General features: G+C 45.6%; 1 long non-coding RNA gene across 1 annotated transcript in view; it reads right to left on the bottom strand.

The window, feature by feature from the left end:
- Positions 1 to 269: 269 nt before the first annotated feature.
- The window catches only part of LOC141095370 (uncharacterized), a 41,200-nt gene continuing 25,697 nt past the window's right edge, over positions 270 to 15,772 (bottom strand). The window contains exons 4-6 of the long non-coding RNA XR_012233366.1: positions 6,855 to 6,941; positions 6,715 to 6,762; positions 270 to 577 (exon numbers count right to left, since the gene is read on the bottom strand). This is a non-coding gene — a long non-coding RNA (uncharacterized lncRNA). The remainder of the gene's footprint in view (positions 578 to 6,714; positions 6,763 to 6,854; positions 6,942 to 15,772) is intronic.

The following is a 15,772-nucleotide window of genomic DNA, read 5'->3' as shown; positions in this document are numbered from 1 at the left end:
GGCATAACAAAATATTCTGCATCTTTATATTTGCAAAAATAACAATGTTTCAAAGCCCTGAAACTTTTATGCATTAATTATATGTAGCAGTAAAAGGAAAACGCTTGGATATCATAGAAGCAAGAGCCAACTTAACATTTCATTGTCAGATTTGAATTCCGGAGGTCAAACTCATTAATGAATGGCTCATTTCATAACTAAACCTCAAAACTTTTGAAAATATGTAGAACAGTGTAATCAGGGCAATGTGAATCAAGCCTGGGGTTATATCCATGACAGCACGAGATAATTGGAGTCATTAAAAGAAGAGCTGCTGTAGAGGAAACAATAGAGGTAAGGATATACTCGGAGTCACATATTAGGTACAATCATAAACGCCAAATTTATCACTTTACTACAGTTTAGCTTTACCAATGCATTGTCTGATGTTGGGAAACTTTTGCCTCCATTTCTGTATTATTAGAGGTTCACACATTTTCGTATCCTACATCCACTGATCACTGTAGAAATATTAAGGGTGTCCTAAATAATGCCCGTCCATTTGTGTTTCTTGCTGGCAGCTGCCATGTGGGCGATCCTGATGAAACAGTCATATTAATTAGCCTTTCAGACAAAGTCAGCAATGCCATTCATTACAGCACAGAGTAACAATATTAACCTCTATCTCTACATAGAGCATACGATCCATCCACATGGCTACGTTGTATTGCTTGTATTTACAGAATCTGCCTCTTTATTATGCTATCCAAGTGAAAATCATGTCTCCCAAATCACAAACAGGGAAAGGCAAAAATGTGAAAGAAGAAAAATGTTCGGCACCCTCCACAGACTGCTATAGCCATAATGCACTAGATGTAAGGGTCTGCACTTGTGCAATACATTTCACATGGATAGGATCAGATCTACATTAGGCTACTTTCACACATCAGGTTTTCGGCGTCATGCGCGATCCGGCGTCGTGCCGGAACGCCGGATCCGGCAAATGTTTTGTAAAACCGGATGTGACGGATCCGGTTTTCTGCCGGATCCGTCTTGTTCTTGACAGACAAAACCGGATCCGTCTCATCCGGTTCATCCGTTTTTCTATCCGTTTTTCGATGGATTACGCCGGATCCGGTTTTTAAAAACACCCCTTGTGGCCTTCCGAACGGGATTGGCTACTGGAAAACTATATATAGCGTGTTCCTACAGCCCTTCTTTGACAGGTTGTAGAGGAGAAAGTGCAGGTTGGAGAGAAGAGCAAGTTACTGGCGAAGATGGATGTTGTCATTGGAAATATTTTGAAGAATTTGGCGGATTTTACAGCGGAGGCGAATCGTTTGAGGGTGATTGTTCTGGAGAAGGAGAGAGCGAGACAGCAGCGCATCAGGCATCGTAGACGACGTTTGTGGATCCACCCCATCACAGCCAAGAGAATGACGCGTGAGGTCTATTCTACACTCTGCATGGACCTTCGACGAAACCCGGATAAATTTTTTGGATATGTTCGGATGAAAATGGAGAATTTTGATTACTTGGTGGAGCGCATTGCACACCTCATAAGAAAAGCGGACACCTATTGCCGCTTCTCTGTTTCACCCGCAGAGCTTCTGATGGTGACTTTAAGGTAAGCCACATTTATTGGATATGCTCGCATCAGAGCACACTTTCACTGCAATCTTGTTGTTGGTAGTTTGTATCTCCAAGTGTTATAGCTGAGTTTTGGTATGTAATGCTGTGATTTAAAACTAATTGATTGTTTTTTAATTCCCCACAGATTTCTTGCAACTGGAGAATCCCTTTCGTCACTGCATTTCCAGTACAGACTCGGGATTTCCACCATATCTGGAATAGTGAAGTACACATGCCGTGCACTGTGGGACTCCTTAGCTGAAGAGTTTTTACCAGAGCCCACAACAGAGAGGTGGATTGAAATTTCAGAAAAGTTTCAACAGATATGTCAGTTTCCGAACTGCTTGGGCGCTGTGGACGGGAAACATATCCGCATTGTAAAGCCAGCCGGATCGGGATCGGAATATTTCAATTACAAGAAATATTTTTCAATTGTCCTCATGGCCATCGCTGACGCGGAATACAAATTTATTGCGGTTGATATTGGGGCCTATGGCCGCTCCAATGACTCTCAAGTTTTCAAACTGTCTGCCATGGGGCGTAAACTGTATGGAAACACCTTCCAGTTCCCACCACCTAGACCGCTGCCACAAACATCTGGTCCACCTATGCCATTTGTCTGTGTAGGGGATGAAGCCTTCCAGCTGTCAGAACACCTTTTGAAACCGTACTCTAGCAGAGGATTGACAAGAACAAAACGCATTTTTAATTACCGCCTCACAAGAGCAAGAAGAATGGTTGAATGTACCTTTGGTATTCTGACAACCAAATGGCGGGTCCTATTGACTGCGATCAACCTCAAGACAGAAACTGTGGACGAGGTGATCAAAGCTTGCGTGGTACTCCACAATTTTGTTATCTGCAAGGAACCCATTTCCATTGAGGACACCTCTGAAGAAACCACCTTGCAAGATTACCATGACATTACCACTAGAAGTTCTGTGACGGTTTCAGTAATGAGGGACAATTTTGCACTATACTTTATGTCACCTCAAGGCAGAGTACACTGGCAGGATGACAGAGTGTGAAAGATTTGTGCCCTTAACCAAACTTGTGTACCTTCTGTACCAACAGTATATACCTTTGCCAACCAAAGTTGGCTATCTTGTCATGGTCTCTATTTTTAGCTTTAGGCCACAGGTGTGTACCTGGTTGTGTTTTATGCAAAGTATTTCACCTTTTAACAAAAGTTGTGTACATTGTTAGGAAATCACCAACAATAAACACAACTTTTTAGGTGAAATACTTTGCTTCAAACACAACCAGGAACACAACTGTGGCAAAAAGGTAAAATGTACCCACAGTTATATACCTGGTTTTGAATACCTTTTTACCTTTTAAATACCCTGTATTTAACCTTTTTTTAAAACATATTTCGCCGCAGAAAGAAATGACAGACAACCAGTGTAAACAATAATTTAACTTTTATTTAAAATATTTTTTTTTTGTAAACTGTTTTTAAAGTTAAAAAAACTTTTTTAATAAAGGTTTGAAACCAACTGGGCATTTTTATTACAAAACACATCATAAATCTGTGTAGTGTGGGGTGGAAATACTGCTGGAGGGGCTGCGGGACACTTCGACAATGGGAGTGTGGAGAGAGGATTGGGATCGTGGTGGGGAAGGAACAGTTAGAGGTGATGGTGTGGAAAAAGCTACAGAATGGGTGGACATGTGGGAGGCAGAAGAGGTGGTGGGCGGTGGAGTGGAGGGTTGGGCAGGGACTGTAGGAGCAGATGATGTTGATGGCAAGTTGTATGGGGAAGGAGTTTGGTACGGGGAAGGAGTTTGGTACGGGGCAGGTTGCTGGAAGTGGGGAGATGTCTGGTACTGGGGAGGTTGCTGGTACTGGGGAGGTTGCTGGTACTGGGGAGGTGGATGGTATGTAATAGGAGGGGGAGGATGGAAAGTGGCTGGAGGGGGTGCAGATGTAATAGGAGGGGGAGAATGGAAAGTGGCTGGAGGGGGTGCAGGTGGAGGAACTACTGTGGTGGGAGGAGGAGGTTGGGAGGTAACTTGCTGGAGAGCACCGTGGCATGAATGCATTACATGCATCTGCTGGGTAGGAGATAGCGTTTCCATGCGCTCCACAACAGACCTGAAAAAGGTGTGGTTTGGCGAAGATCTTGCTTCTGAATGCATGGTTTGCAGAAGTGTCTTCACCTCCAGAATGCTGGAGTTGATCTGCTGAAAGCCTGCAGAGATTTGCTCTGACAAGACTTTTAGACAGTTCTGGAAAGATGCATTCAGATGCAAGAACTCTGGCGCATAAGTCTTTTCCTGACCCCTCTGCCGCTGCCGCCCAGTACCCGCAGGTGTACTAGAGGTGGCAGGGGCAGAAGGGTGGGGTAAAGGGAAAGCGATCTCCTCACCAGCAGCTTCATGTAATGTAGGCGGCCACGATGCTCCTGTGCTGGTGGATGGGACAGATGGGTCGAATGTGTGGGAAGGCTGGGAAGGTGCAGATGTACCGGGGCGGTCGAAGTGTCCCTCGGTGCCGGTCTCCTCAGGGATCGCCTCAGAAGGGTCCAATCGTGCAGGCTCCCGAGTGCTGCTCACCGTGCTGTGGAATAAAGAGAAAAAAAAAACAATTAAAATAGTGACATGGTATGGCCCTGGCTGAAAAAAAAAAGTTACATCTAACATTTTTTTTCACATGTGGTGTGTAATATTTACCTTCTGGTGAGCATTGTTTCCCGGAGGAACGACAGGGCTTGTGCGTACTTGTACTTGCTCCTGCGTCCTCCAGATCCACTCGGGGCCCGCATCTCTTTATTGAACTCCTTCTTGAAACGATCCCTCACAGACCGCCACCGATTCACAATTCCGTTCCCTGAAACGAGAAAGGAGTGGTTAGTATACAACATCAGTGTTTCCCAAACTCCAGTCCTCATGGTCCCCAGGGGTCATGTTTTCAGGATTTCCATAGTAAATAGAAATCCTGAACACATGATCCGTGGGGACCACGAGGACTGGAGTTCGGGAAACACTGGTTTACATCAAGCAACCGGTACTGTATATACTTACGCTCTTTAATCTGGGCCCGAGCATCGAGGTCCTCCCAGCGGCCCACAAGGAGCGAACAGATTTCCTCCCAGAGTCGTCGGGTAACGATCAGGTCAGCGTGGCGGCGGTCAGCCATATTCCAGAGCGGCTCCCTTTCTCTGACGAGATCGATGAGGTGGTCCACAACAATTCCTCCATCCTCACCGTCAGAGTCGGGAGCACGCTGTGAAGGCTGTTAAAGAAAAAGACAAAAATAACATAATTAGCCTCCACAAAAGAAATGAAATAAAAAGTGCAAAAAAACAAAGCAAAAATATTTATACTTACACGCTGGTGACCGCCGCGTTGCTGTCGCCGACGACCCTGGAAGGCACTGCGAGGACCTCATGGCCGAGCACCAGATTGGGAAGACTAGAGAAGGAAACAAAAAATGTTATGTCTTTGGATGTAGGCATTTGTTTGCTGTGTGTGGTCTGCAGAACATTGTTTTCTATGTGTTGTGTGTAGTGTGATGTTGTGTTTCTGCGTTTGATGCCAAAATCTTACCAATTGTGAGCCCACTCCAGGTGTCTGTCCACCCCTTCCTTCTTCTTCTGAGAGCTCCTCTTCATCTTGTGATTCCTGTTTTGAAATAAAAGGCAATGAATAGACATATATTACAGAGATGATGGATTTTGGAAATAAAAACTTACCGTCAAACGCTGACGATGCGAGGGAGGGCTCCCAGAAGAAGATGTGCTGTCTTCCTGCTGGCCAGACTCCATGGCTGTGGGTGGTATTCCTGCTGCTGCCATTGCTGCTGCTGCTGCTGCATCTATTGGGCGGCTGTTGAATAAAGATAAACAAAGGGCCAATGAATATCTTGATATTCCATGGCCCTAGTTTGGAGGAATGGGGGATTTGATAATTACCGTCTCTCATCTGCTGCTGGACTCCCCTCCCGTTGTTCAGCATGCTGCTCCAATTGGGGTGGTGCTGATGGTGCTGCTGCAGATGTCTCCTGCCTTCTCCTGCGCCTGGTTGCTGTCTTGGGTGGCATGTTGGGTGTGGCTGAGGGTCCCACTGTCTTGCTTTTATATATGTCTTGTGGGCAGAGCTACTGAGCATGCTCAGACCAAAAAAACCGGATCCGGCCACCGGATCCGGCTGTCGCCGGATCAGGCGCATTGCGGCGCTCATAGGCTTTCATTGTGTGAAAAAGCTGGACACGCCGGATTCTGCGTGTCCGGCTTTTTCGCCGGAGACAAACGTTACAGTAGCCGTTTTTTCCAGACGCCGGATCGCGACGCATTGCCGGATCCGGCGAAAACCAGATGAAACGCATGGCCATCCGGCTCGATCCGGCTCTAATGCAAGTCAATGGGGGGGAAACCGGATCCGGCATTGCATTTCGCCGGATCCGGTTTTTGTCAAAAGCGCCGGATTGCGCCTGACGGCGAAAACCTGATGTGTGAAAGAGGCCTTAGATGGCACCCGCCACTAATCAGTTGCAATCAGTTTCACAATTGCTTACATCCATCCGCTGAGAAGAGCTTAATCGTTGGGGTGGCAGATGACAGACCCCCACCAATCTGATATCAATAACTAATCCTTAGGATAGGTCATCAATATCATTGCAGTGTAACAACCCTTTAAGGTTAGTTTCACATTTGCGTTTGGAGGCGCAGCGGACGCTCGCTGTGAAGCTCCGCCCCTGCCACGCTTCCTCTGGTCAGCTCCGCCTATGGCCGCATGCCGTTACATGCGGCCTGCGTACCCTATCTTTAGCATTTTGGTGCGGTTGCCGCATCTTCAAAACGATGCATGCGGCGACAAACGCATACCTGCGCACAGCCTGCATACCCAATGCTAAAGATAGGGTACGCAGGCCGCATGCAGCGGCTTGCGCCCATAGGCGGAGCTGACCGGAGGAGGCGCGGCAAGGGGCGGAGCTTCACGGCGAGCGTCCACTGCGCCTCCAAACGCAAATGTGAAACTAGCCTTAGTATAAGTCAATAGCACAAATGAGCAACTTTATATTTTATCAGTTAAATATGATTCTTTGTCCACTTATGAGACAGTCAACAAAGCTACTATTTTGCTGAAAAAAAGACTTACTGCAAGCTCAATGAGGGATCACATTACAGCAGATAACTGTGCTTAGGTCTATGGAGAGGAAGATAAAAGAGCACAGTGAGTACAGGCAGAGAGAGAGAGACAGATCATGCTGCAACTTACTAACACATGTTGCATCTCACCTCAGAGCTGGATGCCCTGGTACACTGCTCAGTTCTGCTCAATACTACTCTGTAATATCCACGATGGCAGCTAGTCTCCAGCTCCAGCTCAGGAAAAAAAAGGGAAAATTAGATTTAGATACTGCAGAGGAGAAAACTAGAATAAACCTCATACCTCATGTACACACAACAGCTTATTATGAGTAGACACCTGATGCGTCAGATATGCTTGAGTGACTTACAGTATCACAAGCTGTGAACCATAGGTCACTACCATATTGCTATATTGCTTGAATGGTCACTAATGCTATATACATAAGTGTATGGGCATTGGATAAGCCATAATAATTAGATAACATCCCTAATCTGCTTAATTTCTCCTGCTTTTTAGTTGTTTTCAAATTTTTTAAATAGGTCACGTAAGTCTATGTCCAAGAAAAGACATGAAATTGTTTGAGCTATTTTTCCTAACATGTGAAGATCTTGGCACTGGACGGTTCCTGAGTAGATTTGTAGTTATGCTTGACTAAAACATGATTTCAGGCACAATAAGCATGGCGGTTTTTGAAACAACTTATCTGCAGTCTATTCATCTGCACAATGGCACATTGCTAGAACATTCTGTATGGGCCTCATAGTCATGAGAGGAGAACAAGGACAGTTCCACAATCATGCAAAATACCATGGAGCTCCTCTATAACACCAAGCTGACTGGTCTGGGTTTTCCTCATAGCTCTTCATTACTTATAAGCTTTCAGACATATGCTGCTATTATTGCCACATTCACACTTTCAGTATTTGCCCAGTATTTCACATCAGTATTTATTAGCCAAAACCAGAAGTGGGTGATAAATACAGAAGTGGTGACGTGCAGGGCCGGCTCCAGCTTTTTGGGGGCCCCGGGCGAAAGTGTCTCAGTGGGCCCCTTTAACACGTATCACAATTCATGATGCACAGATATGGAAAAGAAATATAGGTATAGCACAATGCCAAAGATATCACTTACTTCTTACATTACATGCAATATTTGGGGCTCATTCTTCTGTATGGAGCATTATATGAGGCCCATTATTCTGTAGCAATATGTGGTGCCCAATAAACTGTATGGAAGACTATGTGATGCCCAGAATACTGTATGGAGTTCTATACTGTCCGGTCGTAAATGAAAACTTTTGAATTCCCACTAGGGCACACACTGTGCTCTGCGAGGATTTGCTGGTTTCTGAGCTATTGTAGAATGTACAATAGAGATCACTCATGTAATGTAAGAAGTAAGTGATATCTTTGGCATTGTGCTATACCTATATTTCTTTATTTCTTTTCCATATCTGTGCATCACGAATTGTGGTACGTGTTAAAGGGGCCCACTGAGACACTTTTGCCCGGGGCCCCCAAAAACCTGGAGCCGGCCCTGATGCTCCATACATATAGAATGGGCCCCATATAATGCTCCATAGAGAATAATGGTCTCATCTCCCCTGCTGGGCTCAATCTCATCTCCGCTGGGCTCATTCTCATTCCCCCTGGGCTCATTTCCCCCCCGCTCACTGTCATCTCCCCTGCTGGGTGAATTCCCCCCCGCTCACTGTCATCTCCCCCGCTGGGCTCATTTCCCCGGCTCACTCTCATCTCCCCCGGGGCTGGGCTCATTTCCCCCCGGCTCACTCTCATCTCCCCTGGGGGCTGGGCACATTCCCCCCGGCTCACTCTCATCTCCCCCGGGGGCTGGACTCATTCCCCCCGGGCCCCCCCACTGATTTTCCCCCCCGGTCCCACCGCACCGCCGTTTACTCTCAACGCCGCTCACCTGAGACCAGGCGCTGGTAACTTTTTCCTGTGAAAGCGCTCGGTCACATGGTACTGCTCATTAAGGTCATGAATATGGGCGCCATGACTATAAGAGTGGAGTGGCGTCAATATTCATGACTTTAATGAGCGGTAACATGTGGACCGCGCGCTCTCACAGGATAAAAGATAGTAGTGAGTATGATGTTTTGCAGAGGGCGGGGGATTGACCCTGGACTTATAAATAAAAAATAAAACTTGTTCAGGTGCCAAGTGGGCCCCCCTCTCGCCAGTTCCCCGGCACTTGCCTGGGTACGCTGGATGCTGACGCCGGCCCTGGTGGCGTGTTTCGATTTCTATCCAATTTTGCATTGCAAAAGTCAAATGGCGCTCCTTCCCTTCTGACCCCTGCTGCGCCCCAAAACAGTAGTTTTCCTCCACATATATGTTATAAGCATACTCAGGAGAAATTGCACAGCAAAGTTTGAGGTCCATTTTTTATTTGCTACCCTTATGAAAATAAAAAATTGGGGTTAAAATAACATTTTTGTGGGAAAAATGTGGTTTTTAACTTTCACGTCTCAACATTATAAAATTCCGTGAAGCCCTTGAGGAGGGGTCATAATGCCTACCACATATCTGGATAAATTCATTGAGCGGTGTCGTTTCCAAAATGAGGCCACTTGAGGTGGGGTTTTCACTATTTAGGCACCTCAGTGGTTCTCCAATTGCAATATTACATCCGCTAATCATTCCAGACTAATTTCGTATTCCAAAGCTCATATGGTGCTCCCGCTCTTCTGAGCCCTGCTGTGCACCCAGACAGTCGTTTTCCTCCATATATGGGGTATTGGCGTATTCAGGACAAGTTGCACAACAAATTTTATGGTTCATTTTCTTATGTTACCCTTGTGAAAATTAAAAATTTCACATTAAAATTAAAAGTTTGAAAAATGCTAAATTTTCCCCAAATTTCCGATATTTTCAGAAATTAACGCAAGTTATTTTAAACAAATTTTGCCACTATCATGAAGTACAATATGTCATGAAAAAACAGTCTCAGAATCACTGGGATATGTTGATGTGTTCCAGAGTTATTACCTCATAAAATGACACTGGTCAGAATTGAAAAAATTGGCCTGGTCACAAAGGCGAAAACAGGCCTAGCGAGAAAGGGTTAAAAAAGGATATCTATTGTGGGAAACAGGCATAGAGTCTAAGATTTATAGATTCAAAAAGCATCCAGACATTTGTTGGGAATCTCTCTCAGGCAAAACTAACAGGTCAAGGAAATTCTTATCCTCTCTTGCTGACAACTTTATCTTCCAAAAGGTAAGGGAGAAAACAAGGGGAACTGCTACCTTGGATCTTATTCTTATAAACAGGGAGGAAATGGTTGAGGAGGTAAAAGTGGCTGGGACCCTAGGAGGTAGCGACCATGCTATTTTAGAATTTTGGATAACTAGAGGCGGAAGACCTGTGAACACTCAGACGTCAAGGTTAGATTTCAGAAAGGCAGATTTTAAGGGATTCAGAAAGAGAATTGGAGGGATCCAATGGCTGGATATCCTTAAAGACAAAAATGTCCAGGAAGGATGGGAAATCTTGAAAAATGAAATTCTCAAAGCACAGTTGTTAACAATTCCGAAAAGAGGGAAGAATAGGAAGCATTTAAGGAAACCAGGATGGATGAACACAGAACTTAAGCACATGCTAAAAAGGAAGAAAAAAATGTTTATAAAATGGAAAGAGGGAGGCATATCTAAAGAAGAATATAATGCTGTCTGCAGAACCTGCAGGGCACAAATCAGATTATCTAAAGCTGAAAATGAATTGAGGCTTGCAAGAGATGTCAAAAGCAATAATAAAGGATTTTGGGGATATGTCAAAAGTAAAAGAAAAGTCAAAGATGCTATAGGATTTTTACAGGATGAAAATGATGAAATGGTAAGACAGGATGTTGAGAAGGCTGAACTTTTAAATTCCTATTTTGCATCTGTTTTCTCTCAGAAAGGAAATGTAACATCAACTGTTATTCACTGTACTATTAAGGGAATAGAAGAATCCAGGATATCTATAAACAGAAAGATAGTGAGGAAACACTTAGCTAACCTAAATGAATTCAAGTCTCCAGGTCCAGATGAATTACACCCCAGAGTACTGAAGGAGATAGCAGAAGAAATTTTTGAACCCCTCTCCATAATCTTTGAAAATTCTTGGAGAACAGGAGAAGTGCCAGAAGACTGGAGAAGAGCAAATGTTGTTCCTATCTTCAAAAAGGGGAAGAAGGTGGACCCAGGCAACTATAGGCCGCTGAGTCTGAATGTATGTCAATACCTGGATAAGAATGAAGTGATTAAGCAGAGTCAGCATGGGTTTGTAACTAATAAGTCATGTCAGACTAATTTAATTTCCTTCTATGACGGTATTACTGATTGGGTGGATCAAGGAAATGCTGTAGATATAGTATATCTTGACTTCAGCAAAGCATTTGACAAAGTCTCTCATACAATCCTTATTGAAAAAATGACTAAGTATGGAATGGACAAGGCAACTGTTAGGTGGATTCATAACTGGCTTAGTGATCGGACCCAAAGAGTGGTCGTAAATGGCTGCACATCCAGTTGGAAGAATGTCTCAAGTGGGGTACCACAGGGCTCTGTCCTGGGCCCTGTATTGTTCAACATCTTTATCAACGATTTAGATGAAGGAATTGAGGGTAAACTGATTAAATTTGCTGATGACACAAAGCTAGGAGGGATAGCTAATACTAGAGAAGAGAGAGAGAGGATTCAAAAAGATTTAAATAAACTGGAGAAGTGGGCAGCAACTAACAGAATGGTTTTTAACAGGGAGAAATGCAAAGTACTACATCTGGGCAATAAAAATGAAAAAAGCATATATAGAATGGGAGGAATAGGGCTAAGTGACAGCACATGTGAAAAAGACTTGGGTATACTAATAGATCACAGACTGAATATGAGTCAACAGTGTGATGCAGCAGCAAAAAAGGCAAATGCAATTCTAGGATGTATTAACAGAAGCATACAGTCTAGATCACGTGAAGTCATTATTTCCCTCTACTCCTCTTTGGTCAGACCTCATCTGGAATATTGTGTCCAGTTTTGGGCACCACATTTTAAAAAAGACATCAAAAAACTGGAGCAAGTTCAGAAAAGAGCAACCAGAATGGTGACCGGTCTGAAAACCCTGTCTTATGAGGAAAGGTTGCAGGATTTGGGAATGTTTCGTTTGCAAAAGAGAAGACTGAGAGGAGACTTAATAGCTGTCTACAAATATCTAAAGGGCTGTCACATTGTAGAAGGATCAACTTTATTCTCATTTGCACAAGGAAAGACTAGAAGCAATGGGATGAAACTGAATGGGAGGAGACACAGATTAGATATTAGAAAAAACTTTTTGACAGTTAGAGTGATCAATGAGTGGAACAGGCTGCCACGAGAAGTGGTGAGTTCTCCTTCAATGGAAGTCTTCAAACAGAGGCTGGACAGACATCTGACTGAGATGATTTAGCGAATCCTGCTTTGAGCAGGGGGTTGGACCAGATGGCCCAGGAGGTCCCTTCCAACTCTACGATTCTATGATTCTATGATGAAAGAATCTCCGTAGCCTTTGTGTCTCCAATGTAGAGATAGGAATATTTGGGTTTTGTATTGATCCGATATTTATGAGACATAGATTTTCTGTGTCATAGCGAAGGGGTGGACGAGACATATTAACTCACATCATTGTAGGGCCACTCCAACTGAATAATGGTCAAGATAGATTGTGTGAACCAGGTCATCTTTGGTCCCTATGTTAAGGTAAAATCACAATAAAAATATGCTGTCAATATTGAACATCTGTTATCTTCACGAAGATATTGTGAACGTGGTGTGATAAAACACTCCGGGATCGGCTTTGCTGGGGTCAAAGGTCACGTGCGTTCAGCATGAAACTCAGGAAATAAAACATGAAACAAATCCTTGCCTGTCCGGCACTAACTAAACAATGGACAACCTAACTATCAACTGGCGGGCTTCTCCCGTCCAGCCAAACCACAGTTGCAGTGGGCACTGCTTTCACTCACATGTGTCTCTCACACAGACAGTCTCTCTGTGTTCCCAGGCTGAGACACTCACACAACCACCTGGCATCCTTTTATATCCACCTCCCATTATTCATTAGTAAGCAGGTGCGATACTGACCAGACTAGGCCACATAGGAAAGGAATCTGGGCGAGATATACCTGCCCTCATCCACTATTCCCACATGATTCTCACATATCCCCCCCTCTGCTCAGACTACTCCGGTCGAGCAATGACACCCGCCAAACAGTGCACTCGGGACAGGTCATCTGCATTCCCCATCTGTACCCCTGGGCGGTGCTCCACCGTAAAAGTGTAGGCCTGCAGGGCAAGGAACCACCGGGTCACCCGGCTATTCCGTTCCTTGCTCAAGTGCATCCACTTGAGAGGGGCATGGTCAGTGATCAGCCTGAACTTTCTGCCCACCAGGTAATATTTGAGGGCCTCTAGAGCCCACTTAATGGCGAGGCACTCTTTTTCTATGACGGCATACCTTTGCTCGTGTTTATTCAGCTTCCTGCTGAGATAGAAGACTGGGTGCTCCACTCCGTCCCTCACTTGTGAGAGTACGGCCCCGATACCGGTATCAGAGGCATCCGTTTGTACCACAAACTCGCTGCGGAAGTCCGGAGTCACCAGTACGGGCTGAGAGCAAAGTGCCCGTTTTAGGCTATGGAAGGCTTCTTCAGCCGCTAAACTCCATTTAATCATGACGGAGTCTTTCCCTTTTGTAAGATCCGTCAGGGGGGTAGCGATGGCTGCAAAATTGGGTATGAACCGGCGATAATAGCCGGCGATCCCCAGGAAAGCTTGCACCTGCTTCTTGTTGACAGGTTGTGGCCAGTCCTGAACCGCCTGAATCTTATCAACCTGGGGTTTAACAACACCCCTCCCAATTACATACCCCAAATACCGGGCTTTTTCCAGCCCGATATGACATTTCTTGGGGTTCGCGGTTAGACCTGCCTCCCACAGGTCGTCAATCACAGCTTGTACTTTCTGGAGATGAGTCTCCCAGTCCAAGCTGTAAATGACAATGTCATCCAAATAGGCCGAAGCGTACTGCCTATGTGGCCTCAGGACTCGATCTATCAGTCTCTGGAAGGTCGCCGGTGCTCCGTGCAGTCCAAACGGCATATACACATACTGAAATAGACCTTCCGGCGTAGCAAATGCCGTCTTTTCTCTGGCAGCTTCCGCCAGAGGGATCTGCCAATACCCCTTTGTTAGGTCTAGAGTCGTAATATATCGGGCTTTACCTAACCGATCTATTAACTCGTCGACCCGGGGCATAGGGTAGGCATCAAATTTTGAGACCGCATTCAGTTTCCTGAAGTCATTGCAGAACCGGATTGTGCCGTCCGGTTTAGGAATTAACACAATCGGGCTGGACCAAGAACTGTGCGATTCCTCAATGACACCTAACTCTAACATTGCCTTCACTTCTCGGGAAACGGCTTCACGGCGCGCTTCCAGAATTCTGTAGGGTTTCACGTGAACAGTGACACCAGGTTCCGTTACGATGTCATGTTTCATTAGCGTAGTCTGCCCTGGTTTTTCTGAGAAAAACTTTTGGTTGTGAAGTAGAAACTGCCTGACCTCAGTCTTTTGCCACTCCGAGAGAGTCTCTGCAACCCGTACCTCCAGTACGGTATGAGAGCAGACAGGACGGGCCAGCTCCGCTGACAAGGCAGACCGATCCTTCCAGGGCTTTATCAGATTTACATGATAAATCTGTTCAGGTTTCCGTTTACCTGCCTGGTATACTTTGTAGTTTACTTCACCAACTCTTTCCTTGATCTCAAAGGGGCCGTGCCACTTTGCCAGGAACTTACTGTCCACCGTGGGGACCAGGATCAACACCCTATCTCCGGGTGCAAACGTACGGATCTTGGCGCCCCATCATAGATTCTTTTTTGGGCTCCTTGAGCCTGTATCATGTGTTCTTTGACGATAGGCATAACAGCCGCAATACGGTCCTGCATTTGTGTGACGTGATCTATCACTGTTTTAAACGGAGTGACCTGACCCTCCCAGGTTTCTTTTGCAACGTCTAACAGTCCGCGAGGACGTCGGGCGTACAATAACTCGAAAGGCGAGAATCCCGTGGAAGACTGGGGTACTTCCCTGATGGCAAAAAGCAAATACGGAAGTAAATAGTCCCAGTTCTTCCCATCCTTGTCTATCGCCTTTCTCAGCATCTGCTTCAGAGTTTTATTGAACCGTTCGACCAACCCGTCTGTTTGAGGGTGATACACGGATGTGCGTAACGGTTCGATTTGTAACAATCGGCAGAGCTCCTTCATTACCCTGGACATAAAGGGGGTCCCCTGGTCGGTGAGTATCTGTTTTGGTATACCGACCCGACTAAACACATGCACCAGTTCCTTGGCAATCGTCTTGGTGGCCGTGTTACGCAAAGGGATGGCCTCCGGGTAACGAGTGGCATAATCCAAGATGACCAGGATATGTTGGTGTCCACGTGCAGACCGTGGAAGGGGCCCAACTAAATCCATCCCAATCCTCTCAAACAGGACGTCAATAATAGGTAGGGGTACCAAAGGGCTACAGAACCGGGGCTTAGGTGCAGAGGCTTGGCAGTCAGGACAAAACTTGCAATATACACGAATATCGTGATGCATGCCTGGCCAAACAAAACTGTAATATCCTTTCGGTGGTTTTCTGGACTCCCAGGTGACCTCCCATCACATGTCCGTGGGCCAGGTCCAGCACCTGCCGCCGGTAGGGTTTTGGCACGACTAATAGTTGCACCGTGTCTTCCCCCTTTTTATCTATCTGATAGAGTAAATCATTTTCCAGAACCATGCAAGGATATGCCAGCCTAGAGCCAGGTTCTACGGGTACCCCATTTATCACTTTTACATTTGTCCTAGCCTGAGAAAGGGTAGGATCCTTTATTTGCTCGCTTTGGAAGTCATCTTTCTGAACTTCTAAATCCGGCAAACGGGGAGGTGGACGGCTATCGGCCTCCTCATCTTCCCTGGTCTCCTCCGTATCACCCGCCATGACTGAAAACGGGAACTGCAGGTCATTTCCCGCAGACTC

The sequence above is a fragment of the Dendrobates tinctorius genome, unplaced genomic scaffold, assembly GCF_039654945.1.
Source record: "Dendrobates tinctorius isolate UK_male_01 unplaced genomic scaffold, ASM3965494v1 ptg000069l, whole genome shotgun sequence".
Classification (NCBI taxonomy): Eukaryota; Metazoa; Chordata; class Amphibia; order Anura; family Dendrobatidae; genus Dendrobates; species Dendrobates tinctorius.
Note: the sequence above shows the minus strand (reverse complement) of the source record. Positions and strands in the feature narration are given on the sequence as shown.